This window comes from Hipposideros armiger, unplaced genomic scaffold (assembly GCF_001890085.2).
Source record: "Hipposideros armiger isolate ML-2016 unplaced genomic scaffold, ASM189008v1 scaffold_589, whole genome shotgun sequence".
NCBI classification, from domain to species: Eukaryota; Metazoa; Chordata; class Mammalia; order Chiroptera; family Hipposideridae; genus Hipposideros; species Hipposideros armiger.
This window is the reverse complement of record NW_017731939.1, coordinates 626,686-640,489: the sequence shown is the minus strand read 5'-3', so window position 1 is coordinate 640,489 and position 13,804 is coordinate 626,686. Positions and strand designations below refer to the sequence as shown.

Genomic DNA, 13,804 nt, shown 5'->3' with positions numbered 1-13,804 from the left:
TTCAGTGCTAACTCCCTGCCTCACACATACCCAAATCTTTCAAAAAATGTATTTGATAGGCAAGTGTGGCCCTGAGGTTGGGAGTGCATAGACCCACAGGGCAGGAGGGACCTGCCATAAAACTTATATGCAAAGTCTATGACTAGTGTCAAATTGTCTCATTTTAAGAAAGCAGTCCTCAGAGTCCAGTCTAGACATCTGGCTTCACACAAACTCTGTGCTTCCTGGAACTCAAATGAACACTTTTAATATCATGTTAATTGCATCAAATGATGAAACATGTTTCCATAATATTTTCTCACTGAGATTCCCAGAGCTTTTAATAATTTCAGAATATATTTTCCATTTTTCATAAAACTCAAAAATATTATAATCTCTAAAAATATTCACTAAAAAGGCTCTACAAAAAGTATATGAAGAGGACTCTGATGAAGAGAGTGATCAAAAGGAAATGAGTGAGCAAGAAGAGGAGTTTGAGGATAACCCCAGTGTGGTCAGAGATAGAAAGACTTGGAAAAAACAGCACAGTCTTTTCTGTCGGATATTACCCTCACTTGGAAGAAAATGAGAAAACCAATTTCCAAAGAATTCAAGTAACTTGCTGCAAATCCCATGTGTCATATTTCCTTGATTCTAAAATACAGTTAATGCAAAATGAACTATTGATTTACTAACAGCTTCTTGAGGAAAAAAAGAACCACAAATTTAGATGTATATAGCAAGTGTAAAATGCACCTGAGGCCATAAACGCTACAATGTGAAAAGCAAAATGGAAGATGCAGTCTACAAAGATAAAGTCAGGCTGAAAAGGGAAAAATTATGGAAGAGATGCAGAACAGTGAAAGTGGGAAATACATTAAATCTCATTGGAAAGGACAAAGAAGTAAAAACAGAGATAGTGATGTGGATTATCCTGAGAAAAGGTATTTGAAAAATGTATTTGTACCAGAAGTGACCATATAATATTCAAAACTTAGAAAATTATTTTAAGTAATAAAAGAAAATTTTAAAATAAGGAGAACCCTATGCTTCAGGGATATTGAAATATAAATATAGCACCTGCATATAAAGTATTTTTAAACAATACAGCTTTATTAATTCCAGATATATACAATAGACTAGCTTTTTAGATAAAACAAAACAATGAACATAAATGACTTCAGTACATGGGCTAACAAAAATTCTACATAGAAAAAAATGACTACCATTTTTATCAATGCAAGGTGAGATAAAGAATTCCAATTACTTAGAGAAAATATAAAGTAGAAATCGAATGCATGTTCAGGCCCAAAGATACAAAATCTGCTAAATTACACTTAGGAGTTGTTTTTGAACAGTACCAGATGCTTTTGATAATCTGTTTAATGTGTAGATACATCTTGGTATTCTATAGCATATTACTAATTTTTTTAAAAAATTAGAAAAAAACGTTTTCATTTCAATATATGTTAGATTTAAACAAGGTTTGTTTTTTTTTCTTTTTTCTTTAGACTTACATAGTTTCACATTTATTATTCTAGTCTGGTTATTGGGTAGCCCTCAACCTGTGCTGCACTTTTTCTTACAGTTAATTCTGTGGCCTATGTAGAACATGGTGAAATACGTTTCTTCCAAACATTTTATTAGTAAGGGAACATAATAAAAAGCATCCTATTTCCCAATGAAAAATAATCAATGAAAATGCTATTTTAAAATTTATTTTCAGGTATGCAAATATGTTAATTTGTTGTAAATTATAGATTGTACTTTGAACTTTTGCCTGCAAAATTATTCTTGTAATCTGTCTTCAATAAATAAATCCAGATAATTTTGACAATGTATTCTCATCTTTTTAAAGAAATGGTGATATAAAGTATACAGATAGGCAACTTCTGTTCCACTTTCCTTTAGCCTTCGATTCGATTGTCACATAGACATTACATTCACTCATCTTTTTTCCAAGGGTATTTAACTCACAAAATAATAGGATTCTCAGTTCCTTGCCTTCCATGTACCATGCACCACAATCCAGGCTGCCTCCTGTGTCATCTACGCGTCCAATACTACTAACAGTTGAAATCACTGAGAGAGGTTGATTTTAGCACTGGAAGGGGTGTGTGGGTGTGGATGTGGGTGTGGGTGTGTATGAACTTACATAAGAGACAGAATGTCAGTGTTGAGATTCAATCAAGTGCATCTTAACGCTATAGGAAGTTCAATGTTTCTAGGTCACCACTGGGTGAAATAGCTGTGCAGCTGAGATGTGCTGCACTGGCATTACTGCCTTACTGAGTGTAAGCATATCCGGCCTGTTGATTTAGACATTAGCCTGGGAATATGTATGAGAGGTGGATAATAAGTGAGGATAGGTTTATAGTGACAGAGAAGGAATATGTAGAAGAGAGGAACTGTAAGAGATAGGCTATTTAAAAAGATAACATCTATGAGAATATGAGAGTGGCAGGAATTGTATGTTAGAGAGAATTAGAGTATGACAGACAAGGAGCATAAAAAAATCAGGCTGCAGATGTCAGAAAGGGTATACATGTGGATGGCAGCACAGGTGAGAAGCAAACAGTACACGAAATAAGGTGAGAGCAGAAAACAGGAATGTTTTAAGGTGGAAAGAAAAGAGGAGCTAGGAGGAAAATGAAACTTTAGGAAATTTATTTTTACTATCATGGCTTTTCCGCCTAAAATAGTACAAACAAAAATGATTTTGTTTTTGATGACAATAATAATAAAGTTAAATTGTATGGGGAATTTTCAGGAAACAGTTTTAGCAGTGGCAAAGACAAAAATAATCTACAGTAATTTACTATCTCTATTCAGTCACCCAGAATGATGTGAAGGTATGATAGAAGCCAGAAAAAAAAACAAATTTCTTTCCAGTATTTACAGATAAAATTGTAACATTTGAATTTGGAAAAATAACATTCTGTCTTTGCTTTTCAGCGTGAAAGAGATTTGATGGTATCATTTCACTGACCTAGGAAGTCGACTTCCATGATAGTTGATGCTGTTTCTCAGTGCTTGTCAGAATTGTTTCTCTACATCCACTCAACTCAACATCCATGTTCAATGCAGCCCTACTCTGTGTTTTCTTTTCTCTATTCTCTACTATGCCTTCCACACCTTGAGATCAAGGACTGTGCCTTATTCACCATTACATCTTCAAAGCCTAAGAATTAATGAATGGAAGAGGAGGGAAATCCCATTTTAGGTCCTGGAACTAAAGGTTTTTGCCTTGGACTGTGAAATAAACTTGCTCAGAGAGTGCTAGCTGGACCTACATTAGATTTTCTGTATATGAAATCATTTTTCCTGGGTGCCTGTATACATCCTGCCTTGTCAACTGGTGTTTCCTAGGGTTGTTTACTCCTTTAGGCCAATGCTCTGTTCACAAGTACAGGCAAATGTGGAAGGCTTTCCCCTTTTATAATTTCGGAGATTGTATTATAGCAATATTCAATCTTTAATCTTCCAGAATTGTAAACTTGTTTACAATAAAAAAAAATGAGTAAAGCTAAGAGTGAATCTAATCATATCAGTGAGACATAAACTCTTCATCTCCCCCCATGATGTTGACATATAGATAAAGGGAAATATATGCCAGTGATTTATTGGAACCACTATGAAATATTATATATTCATACATTCAACAAATTATTTTTTAACAGCATATTATGAGCTAGGTAATCTTCTAGGAGGTTTTGGTATAGAGCAGTGAAAAGAATAAGTTGCTCCTCTGTAGAGAAATAAAAAATGATAGATATTTAGCAGTCTATTTTTTGTTTAAAGTGAGCAATACTTTTTGTCACGTCCTGTAATTAGAGACTATAAAAAAAATCTATTTTCAATGTACATATAAAAGAAAAGAAAAAAATTAAGTACTTATTTTACAAATTAAGTACATTTTTTACTTTTTGTAAGTAGCATAATAAACTAATAGAATCCTGGGAGAACAAGGTCATGGCTTTAAGTGATATTGTAACAAGGGTATAATTCAAGAAGTTTGGAGGTACCCAGGAAACAGAAAGCTATGTCACTAAGCTCCTTTGATACTAGGGAAGCAATGGAACCATCAAGACCTTTTTTCATTATATAGGATAATATCTCAAGTTGAGCCACCGCAAAAACAATTGCAGATCACTAAGAAAGGAAAAAGACAAGACAAGAAAAATAATTTGGTCATAGCTATAAATTTTCCAGAGTAATTATCACATTTAAATTATGGTATCCTGAGGCAATACTACTAAAATAAATCACTACTAAAAGCATCTTTGGTATCTCAAAATCAAATTTCGGCTTAATTTTAAATTTATATGTAGTGCAGTGACTACACAATGGATTTCCTGGTGCTGTGTGGTATAGCAATTGCCAGGCTATGCATTAAATAATGCACTAATCGATTTCACATGGATACCACTACTTTTCTTCATTTTGTCAGTTTCCTGCCTGGTATTACTTATTCAAGCTTATTCTGGAATGTGGTCATGTCAGTAATACTTAATGGCACAAGGAGCTTATTTTATTATGTTTTTTAAAATGTGTCCCTTTTAAAGACAAGCATATTCTTACAAAAATATTATTTGACTTTAGGACTTTCTCTTTCTCTTCACCTTTTTTTCCGTTCTTCTTTCTTTCTTCTCTCTCTCTTTCCCTCTTGATTTATTTCCCTCTCATTTCTTTTTCTTTTTTTTAATTAGCATTTTTAATATCATTCTCATTGATCACCATCACTGCATCGTAACTTTATCCCACTGATGGTTTAGGTTTATCATAACAGCCTGAAAAGATTTTCTGCCCTTACTTTGTCTACTTCTATATTATTATATACCTTCTCTACATATGTACCTGACAATTTTTCACTTTAATTGTTTTACTCTGTGTACTACACAAAACAATGCATCCTTTATGCCTCTACTGTTTTCTGCAGTAAATAAAACATTAGCTCTCAGAGAAAAGGACCACATGTGCAGGTGGAAACTTAATTTCAAAAGTATGCATGTCATTAGTATGATATAAACATAAATGCAGGAAGAATAAATAATCAATTCTAGGATATCTTCTCTCTCCTCTACATATATTGGAAGATGGTCAAGGACAATAAATTCTGAAAGGAACTGGAAGAGAAAAAAACACAAAAACAGGAAAGAAAAAGAAAAGAAATTTAAGAAAAGAAACACTAGAAATTTTTCTTTCACACATTTTTCTTCCTAGAACAATAACTAAACCTTATTGTTGTTCTTAAAGTCAGGCCCTAACAACCACCCTGGTTTAATGGACCATGGAGGACATCCCCAACACAACCTTTCGCCACTGAGTTTTAAGATAACTCATCAAAGCATTAAGCTAGCATAGCATTAGGATGAGGGTAAGGGAAATGAGGCTGGTGACTTGAAAGGAAGAAAAGGCATGGTTAGCCCCTAGGAGAGGAATCCCTAGAATGGACACTAGAGGACAAGACTATTCCAAGACTGGGACAAACACCCCACGATTCTGCCATTAGCAGGAATTGAGACACTCCCACAAGGTGCCCCAAAGATGGGGCCCCTCACATGGGGGGAGGATGTGTGCAGGCACGTAGAAGCACATCATAAAGCACAGTGACCTCTGGTGCATTTTTGAAGGAGCAAGTGAAGAACACAGTACCCAACAGTTGGAAAACCGCAGTACTGGTAATTATAGCAACCACTTAAGCCTAATTACTAAACCCAGCTAGCCTGAGTGAGAACCTGAAATCCCCTACTACTTGTGGTAGGCAGAAAAAATGCACTCATTCCTAAAAATGGTTATGTCCAGATTCCCAGTAACTGTGACTATGTCACTTTACAGGGCATCAGGGAATTATGGTTGCAGATAGAATTAAAAGCTGTTATTCACTTAGATGTAAAATAAGGAGATTATCTTGGATTATCCAGATGGGCCTAATGTAATCACAAGGCTTCTTAAAAGTAGAATCGGGAGACAGAAGTCAGGGTGATGGGGTGTGAAAATAACTCATCAACCTGCCATTGGTTTTGAAAATGAAGGAGTCCTGTGAGCCAAGAAATGCCAGCAGCCTTGAGAAGCTGCCAAAGGCAAGAAAACAGATTCTCCCCTAGAATCTCGACAGGAATGCAGCCTTGTCAACACTTTGATTTTAGATCCATGAAAACTGTGTTGGGTATCTGACCTACACAATAACAGTAAGGTAATAATTTTGTGTTGTTTAAAATACTAAGTCTGTAGTAATATGTTACAGCAAACATAGAAAACCAACACTTCACAAATAAAAGTGTGTGGGGAGTAGGGGGATGTTGAAAATTTACTGTTAGCCTTCACCATCAAATTTGATTCATAAAAACAAGAAAAGACATATTACAGAATTGTACACTGAAAACCTATGTAACTTTAACCATTGTCACCCCACTATGCTTTAATTAAAAAAAAAAAGAAATATTACATGTATATAAGTGTTACGGAGCAAACTCACAACTATTTTAAAAAGCCTTGTCAAAAGAGTCACCCATACGTAAAAGCCTCACATAATGTGGAATCACACAATCATAACCCCTTAGGACCATCAATTCACATGTTTAGATTAAATGCGTGTTTGGATCTAATGAAGAGAAAAATTGTGTACAGCAAATAAAAGGTTTTGTGCATATGTACCCTGACAGGATTTGAGTTGGAAGGTGAAGCCCCCTGAAGCTGAGGCTGTTTACACTGGAACACAGGAAAAGGCTCAGCTTGTCTCAGCTCCCCAGGGGCAGCATCACGACTGACCTCAGTTAAGTCTGAAATTGACCCTCGGGGAGCTATTTTATTGCTCAACTATCAACTGCAGAGAGCTGAGCAATCTCCTGTAAATGCCATATAATGAGGAGATTTTGTTCTAGAGGGTGGCTATTATGTGGATAGGAACTAGAGAAATCCTATGTTTATATTGGAGATCAAATTCTCAGCAAGTAAAGCTTTTAGTTACCACCCTCCTAGGTGTAAAAGAAAGGTGAAATACTCTGCACTTCCCCACAATATGGTTTTCTTCCATGTCAGGTTTCTGCCTAAAATACAGCCTCGTGACTGCAGTTAAACTTCATCCAGGTGCTGGTACTGGCAGAAGGATAAAGGTAATAAAAAAGGTTCTACCTGGAGCGGAACCACTGGGCAGCAGATGGAGAGCAATTCTTTGCAGATCCTGGCACATGCTCTTTATATACAACATAGCACATCCCACAGGTATGAGCCTGAAGGGGGAGAAATATTGGCTTAAGTCTGAGTGCATTTACCCATCAACTGATGCTTAAGAAGAAAAAAGAAAAGTCTCTGTGAAAGGAGAAAAAGGGGCTGTGATAGAATTCTACCATATATATACATGACAGAATATTTATAATACATTATACCCAACTTCCCATATTTCATTTTCATAAGAAAAAATTTTAACATTTACCTCACCAAACTCCATTTTATGTTTCACTGTAATCAAATTTGGTGCCTGGCAGAATCCCGTCCTTATGAGCTGAGAAGGGCCACTCAGTGCCACTCCGCTGAGCCTCTCCAGCAAGACACAGCTAAGCTGTTTTTTCAAAATCAGAGAAAGAGAGTCCCTAGAAATGTTTTTGTTTTCAAGGAGGAAATAAAAGTGGTCCTCGCTTGAGGAAAACTAATATTGATAATCCCCCTCACATAAGAACACAAACACTTTATTCTTTGAAGAGAACACTAGATAACAGCTTAAGTTTAGGTATTCATTCTGTACCATTTATGAGTTCACATGGGGCCTTGAGGCCAATTCCAATTACAGCAGAGGCAGGTCTAACCTTGTAGACTGCTAACTCAGCAGCCTGCCTAAGTGGCCCCAGGGGTTCACCAATCTATACACTCTTCATATCAAAGCTTGCATCAACATAACAGTTATTACTCTGTACCAATGGGGGCAATTTCTTCTTATTTGAAAATTTTCTCTCAGGTGACTAGGGAATGAAAAATTTGTTGACACATTCACAAGGGGCATATATAATTGAAATCACTCAGTATGGGATTGCAATTTAGAGATAACATTATTTCATGAGGAAGGGTAAGCCTTCAAGATACAGTCAAATTAAATGTCTATTAGTTATATTTTACTAGTGCAATTAGATAAGCATGCAATCTGTAACCCTCTGAAAATACATATCCTGTTATACTGCAAAGCCCAACTCCAGTAAACTATTGCAGAAAGTAACCCCCAACATGAAAGAAAATATAACATTTCATAGGAAATTGATCTTCAGCTAATGATATAAAAAAGGCTAGAATATGGTTTTATGCATTCTTTATGTAAAGAATAATTCTTTTCAGCATAATGTTTTTCTCATTCAATGTTAGTAGAAAATACCTATTGCATTTCAGTTTATGGGCAGCTACATTTGAACAATGATAAATACAAATTATTTAAAATTAAAATGATACATTTATCAATGAATAAAAACACAGATGTTTAGATTGTTAAGGAAAATGACCCAGTGGACTTATTTGTTCCTTTTGTCCAGAGAGATCTTGCTTGAAATAAAGATGAGGGAAAGACCTAACAAACATGTATTTTAAAAGAAATTAGGTTCACAGCAAAATTGAGAGGAAGGTAAATATTTTGATAGCAATCATGGGTATATGAAAAAAATAAACAAGTAAACAAATACAATGCTTTCTGAATTATGGCTTCTCGCGTCTAGAAATCAAATCTACTTGGACTCTTTAATATATAACTTTCGGCATGCAAAATAGTTTTGGTTTCATTATGTGGTAACTATCTGAGTCACTACATTAATTTACTGAGGATTTAATTAATATAGTCTATTAGAAAGTTATGGTATGTATTTGTGTATGGTAGGTTTGTCTTTTCTATCACATAAACATCAAGAAGAAACATGGTCAGGAGGTACTGTACTGTTTACAGCACAGTACTATAGAACTATAGTATCTTCTATAGTTACTACACAATATCTGTAGAAAGAAACTGTAGTTAGCACACAATCTCCATAGAAAGGTCTTGCTTGTCTAGACAGAGGACTGAACTAGGAGACTTCAAAGCAAGAGTGAAGGGGCACCACAAAAACCAAATTCTTCATAGAATAGAGGCTATTTGTAGTAGAATGAAGAAAATTGGGAAGGGATGAGAGATGCTCTAATGATGGTCAAGCATTCATTTTTAAAAAGTGAGTAAAAAGGTTATTCTTTGAAACAAGCTTTAAATGTGATATATTTTTTATTCATGTAGCAGGCAAAACACAGGCTTATAATTTTGTTAAAATTCTGTACCAATGCCATAAGAGTATCTCTACATCAAACCAGCATTCTAAATGGATGAAGGTTTCCTGTTCTGGTGAACAACCATCACTGTTCATTCTTTAATAATATGAGTTATGAAGAAATGAAACAATATACCCACATTAACAAACTAAAGATTGTTTAGAATTAAAACCTAATGAAAGCTGCAGATTTCTCCTTGACGAACACAGTAACAAAAATAATTTGCATTTCCCCATTTTGTTTAAAAAGAATGACACAACAATGAGCTAGGTAAATTTGCATATTTCTATATTGTCACTAATGGCAGTTATTAGAAGAGGAAGGTAGGTCCTGAGTTGTAGCCATAGGAGGGACCAAAGATCTCTCCTTTTCAGTTAAACCTTCCTTTTTTTCCCTCCTCGATACCATTTTTATTCAAAATGAATATGGGCCTAGGTCTTTTGAAGTTTTAGAGACATAAATCAAGAAAAGCATGTTAAATTCAGCTGAAAGATGGTGCTTGAAGTAGTTTCAAATGTGATGTGTTGGTGGGAATCTGGGAAAGAGGTGTAGAGACTGAAGAAGATATGAGTAAGGCTTCTACAACATTCCTGTTGTTCTTTTAAAGTAGAAGCTACCTTAGTGTAATAATACTGATTTAAATCCATCCATTCACCCACTGCACAACAGGAAAACTGAAATGGCTTATGTAATTGGCAAGTTAAGAAGGAAAGGGGGGCATGGGTTGACCAGATTCTTTATAATTCTCGGTAGTGAATTACTCACATGGAACACGATTCTGTTCTTCTCCAGCTGTAGGCTCTGTCCTTAAGAGAAGATCCCTGTATCAGCCAAATCCTGCTAGAAATGCATATTATAAATGTAAGACTCAGTACAAGCAAAACAGTTCATCAGTATCTGCTTGGTCTTTAGCACACAGATTTTTTTTGTCATTTTTCAACTAATTTAGCATTTGAGTGCAGGAGTGTAGTCTATTAATTGAGCCTCTTTTTAGCCCAACACGTGTTATATAGCTGAAAACTATATAAAGTTGATAAATATACAGGGACTAGAATGTGGAGAAGCAAAATGAACATTACAGAAAGATTACTGTGGAAATTAGGGAACATGGTGGTTCCTAAAGCTTTTTTATATGGGCAGGGCATTTTGAAGCTGCTGTTTGTAGATGCTTATTTCAAGCCATGAGGCTGTTTTCTACAACTATATAAATGTATAGTTGTTACAATTTGGCTTTAACATGTTGGCCTGGGCAAACGGTGTGAAGCCTTAGGCTTCTTCATGTTTTATCTTGGCAGGTCACTGCAGCTTATTGATGGTTTATCCCCAGGTGAATGGCTATTTCTATGAGTCACCAACATTTCTTAATTTGTGTGCCAGACCCTAAATAAATGGCCATGAGTCTCAGTAATCATGGGAGATCTACAGGCTTCAGCAGAGGCAAAAGCTTGAGAAATGTTTTAATGTGACTACTGGTTGGCTTAATCCAATTTGAAATACAAGTGTGACCTCAACAAATGCCAACCACAAATGACTTGGCAAGTTAATGCCATCTAGGCAGGCCTTAGCGACAGGGCAGGATTTAGCAGGCTCAAATAGCTTCAGGATTCAGACTACTGGTGCTTATCCATGAATTAATTATACAATTACAACTTCTCCTGTTTCAACTATCGGGAATAGACTCTTCCACATATGAGCCTTTCATTTATTAGGAGCTAATAAAAATACTTGCTGCTCTAAAAAAATTAAGGGAACTGAGTTTTCAGTGTACTAAAGAGTCTCTAGCTTCAAATGGTTAATATCATGCCTTGCTAAGCATTTATAGATTGGCTGTCTCCAAATTCATTCTCCATTTCAACCATGAGGGATTTTTGAGCATGTAGTTTACCCACAGGTTCAAAAGTCAGAAGAAATTCAATTCAAATAATTGAAAAGGAAGTTTCAGAGCCATATAGGGATTTTAAATAAATACAGCAACTGCCTGTGGCCTAAGAGAAAAGGCCAAAGTAATTCCTGAAATTAATACTCTACAAGAAAAGAATAAAGGGGAGAAATATGAGGTGGGAATCAGGAACTATTTTAATATATTGAGTTCAGATCTGGAATTGATGCTAGTTGAGATTTCTCAACTCAAGAAATTGAAAGGAGATAAGATTCATTGTTATTAGTGAATATTTTGTGCAGAACCCCCTGAGACAAAATCTAGAAGGTTACATTACTGGTATAAGTTATTCAGAAAAAGGAATATAAAATAGAGAATCCTTTTGCAAATGTTACTAGCCATATATATATATATATATATATATATATATATATATATATATATATATATATATATATATATATATATATATATCTCATGGAAGGTAAAGGACGAAATTAAAAAACATATTAAACTGCTACTCAGAGAAGTCTTTCTGAAATGCATGAATGAACAGTACAAATAAATAAAATATAACAGATATACTACACTGCTGCCAGAAAAAGAAGTAACTAATACAAATGCAGCTTTCTGCATTTCATAAAATGAGTAAGCATATTATATATTGCTATGATATAATGAAAGTGGACAAAAGAAAAATACACAATAATGTGAATAGAAAAATATAAATTGCTCATCTATCTAAGAAATCTTTGGGGTGGTGCATGAGAAACTGATAACCTGGGGAAGGAAATTGAATGTCTGAAGGGAAAGGAAAGAAATTAGTCTTTTCACTGTGTATACTTTCATACACCTTGGCGTGCATATGAATGTTTACTGAAAATAAATAAATAGCCTAAAGAACTCATGCAAAATACTGTTAAAAATAATTTAAAAACTCAGCAAGTTTGCAAGATTCAAAATCAACACACAAAAATCAGTTGCATTTCTATACAGTAACAACAAATAATTAAAAAACAAAATTCAGAAAACAATTCCATTTCCAATAGTATCAAGAAGAATAAATGTTAAATGTTTCATGTTGGGAAAGGGAGGATGCTTTTGCACCCCAAGGCAGGTAGCAGTGCTGTAAAAGATCGTTGCTTGCAGTAGGATGGTGTTGGGGAAATAAACTCAAAATCTTCTATCCAGCAAACACCTCCAGAAAAGAAGAAAAACAAAACAATTCTATATTGAATAAGCATTAAACCAGAATGTGATGGACATCACAGGCAATCTGCTAAGAGATTGCAAAGACAATCTTGATGCTAGAAGGTAGTGTTGCATCTTGGAGATTGACACCCTGAGGAAATTAAACTTCTACCTTTCCACAGAAGCTGGAAGATAGGGCACTATCTTCCTTGATGTTTACATTTCAAAGAGATGGTTACTAAGTGGTCCTTGAGAAAGACATTCCAAGGTCATAAAGCTGGCAAGAGGCTTATTTATATTTTTTTAAAGTTTTATTTACATTTCAAAAATACCGAGAAATAAATTACAATTACACCTAGTTTCTGAAGTAAATTCACTACAAATAGAAAGGAGGAAATGTTGTCCTTTACTTTCCCTTATTTTCAACAGGTCGAGAGACAACTTTTTTAAAAACAATTTTTTATTTTTCAATTATAATTGACACACAATATTATATTAGTTTCAAGTGTACAATATAGTAATTAAACACCCCAATAAATTTTAATTATAAAAAGTACAAATTGATAGTTACAAAATAGTCACAGGGATGTGAAGTACAGCATAGGGAATGTAGTCAATAATATTATAATGGGTAGATGGGTACTAGATTTATTGGGATGACCTATTATTTTGAACTTGTATTTACCCTTACAACAGACATCAGAATCTCAGGTCAAATTATCACTGGATTTAAAAAATTAGTCAGCCAGCCCCACACTACTATGGCAGCATAGCACCCCAGATTTCTTGACTTTGGTGTCTTGAGAGATAAAGTGCCAGACTCCCACCTGGAAAAATCTGAAGGCAGGAGGGTGGAGATCTTTAATAACAATGAAAAAAAATAGAGGGCAATAGTGGTATAAAGCATGCGTTCATGTGGATGCCCTTTTGACATGCTAAATGCTAGGAAAAGTCGATATCAGGCAGGCCTACCGAACAAGCATGAAGAGGGACCTCCAAAGAGATCAAACAGAGGAGGCAACACATGGAATGGTGCAGTTTGGAGATGATTTGCTTGTTGATGGGGTCCTCCAAGGAGCCCATTAATGTACTCTCATTCAAAAGCTTGTGTTTAGATGAATCTCATAAAAAAGAGAATTCACATGCAAGATAAAATTACTAACAGCATGAAACACAAGAGCCTTTCCCTATGGAATGGTTATCCCTCCTATTTTTATCCTTAAAGTTGAGTTGCAGAAACAAGGGAAGAAGGAGGTAAAACAAAGAGGATGAAAATAATCAACTCCCTCCTTTCTGGTATTGTATCCCTGACTGGGGAAGTAGAGAAAGATTGGATTGGATGTAAGATTAAAGACTGATTTAGACTATATGAGATACTTTCGTGTCTGAAAGAAGCTGAAAAGCTATAGAATCTTTCCAACATGTGGGGAGTTATCAATGTTGGCAGAAAACTTTCCAACAAAATATTTGAGGAGACGTGAA

The 13,804-nt window shown here is 35.0% G+C and overlaps 1 pseudogene; it reads left to right on the top strand.

The window, feature by feature from the left end:
• Window positions 1-253: 253 nt before the first annotated feature.
• LOC109371724 (uncharacterized protein C6orf203-like) lies at window positions 254-13,408 on the top strand (annotated as a pseudogene).
• The last annotated feature ends 396 nt before the right edge of the window (window positions 13,409-13,804 follow it).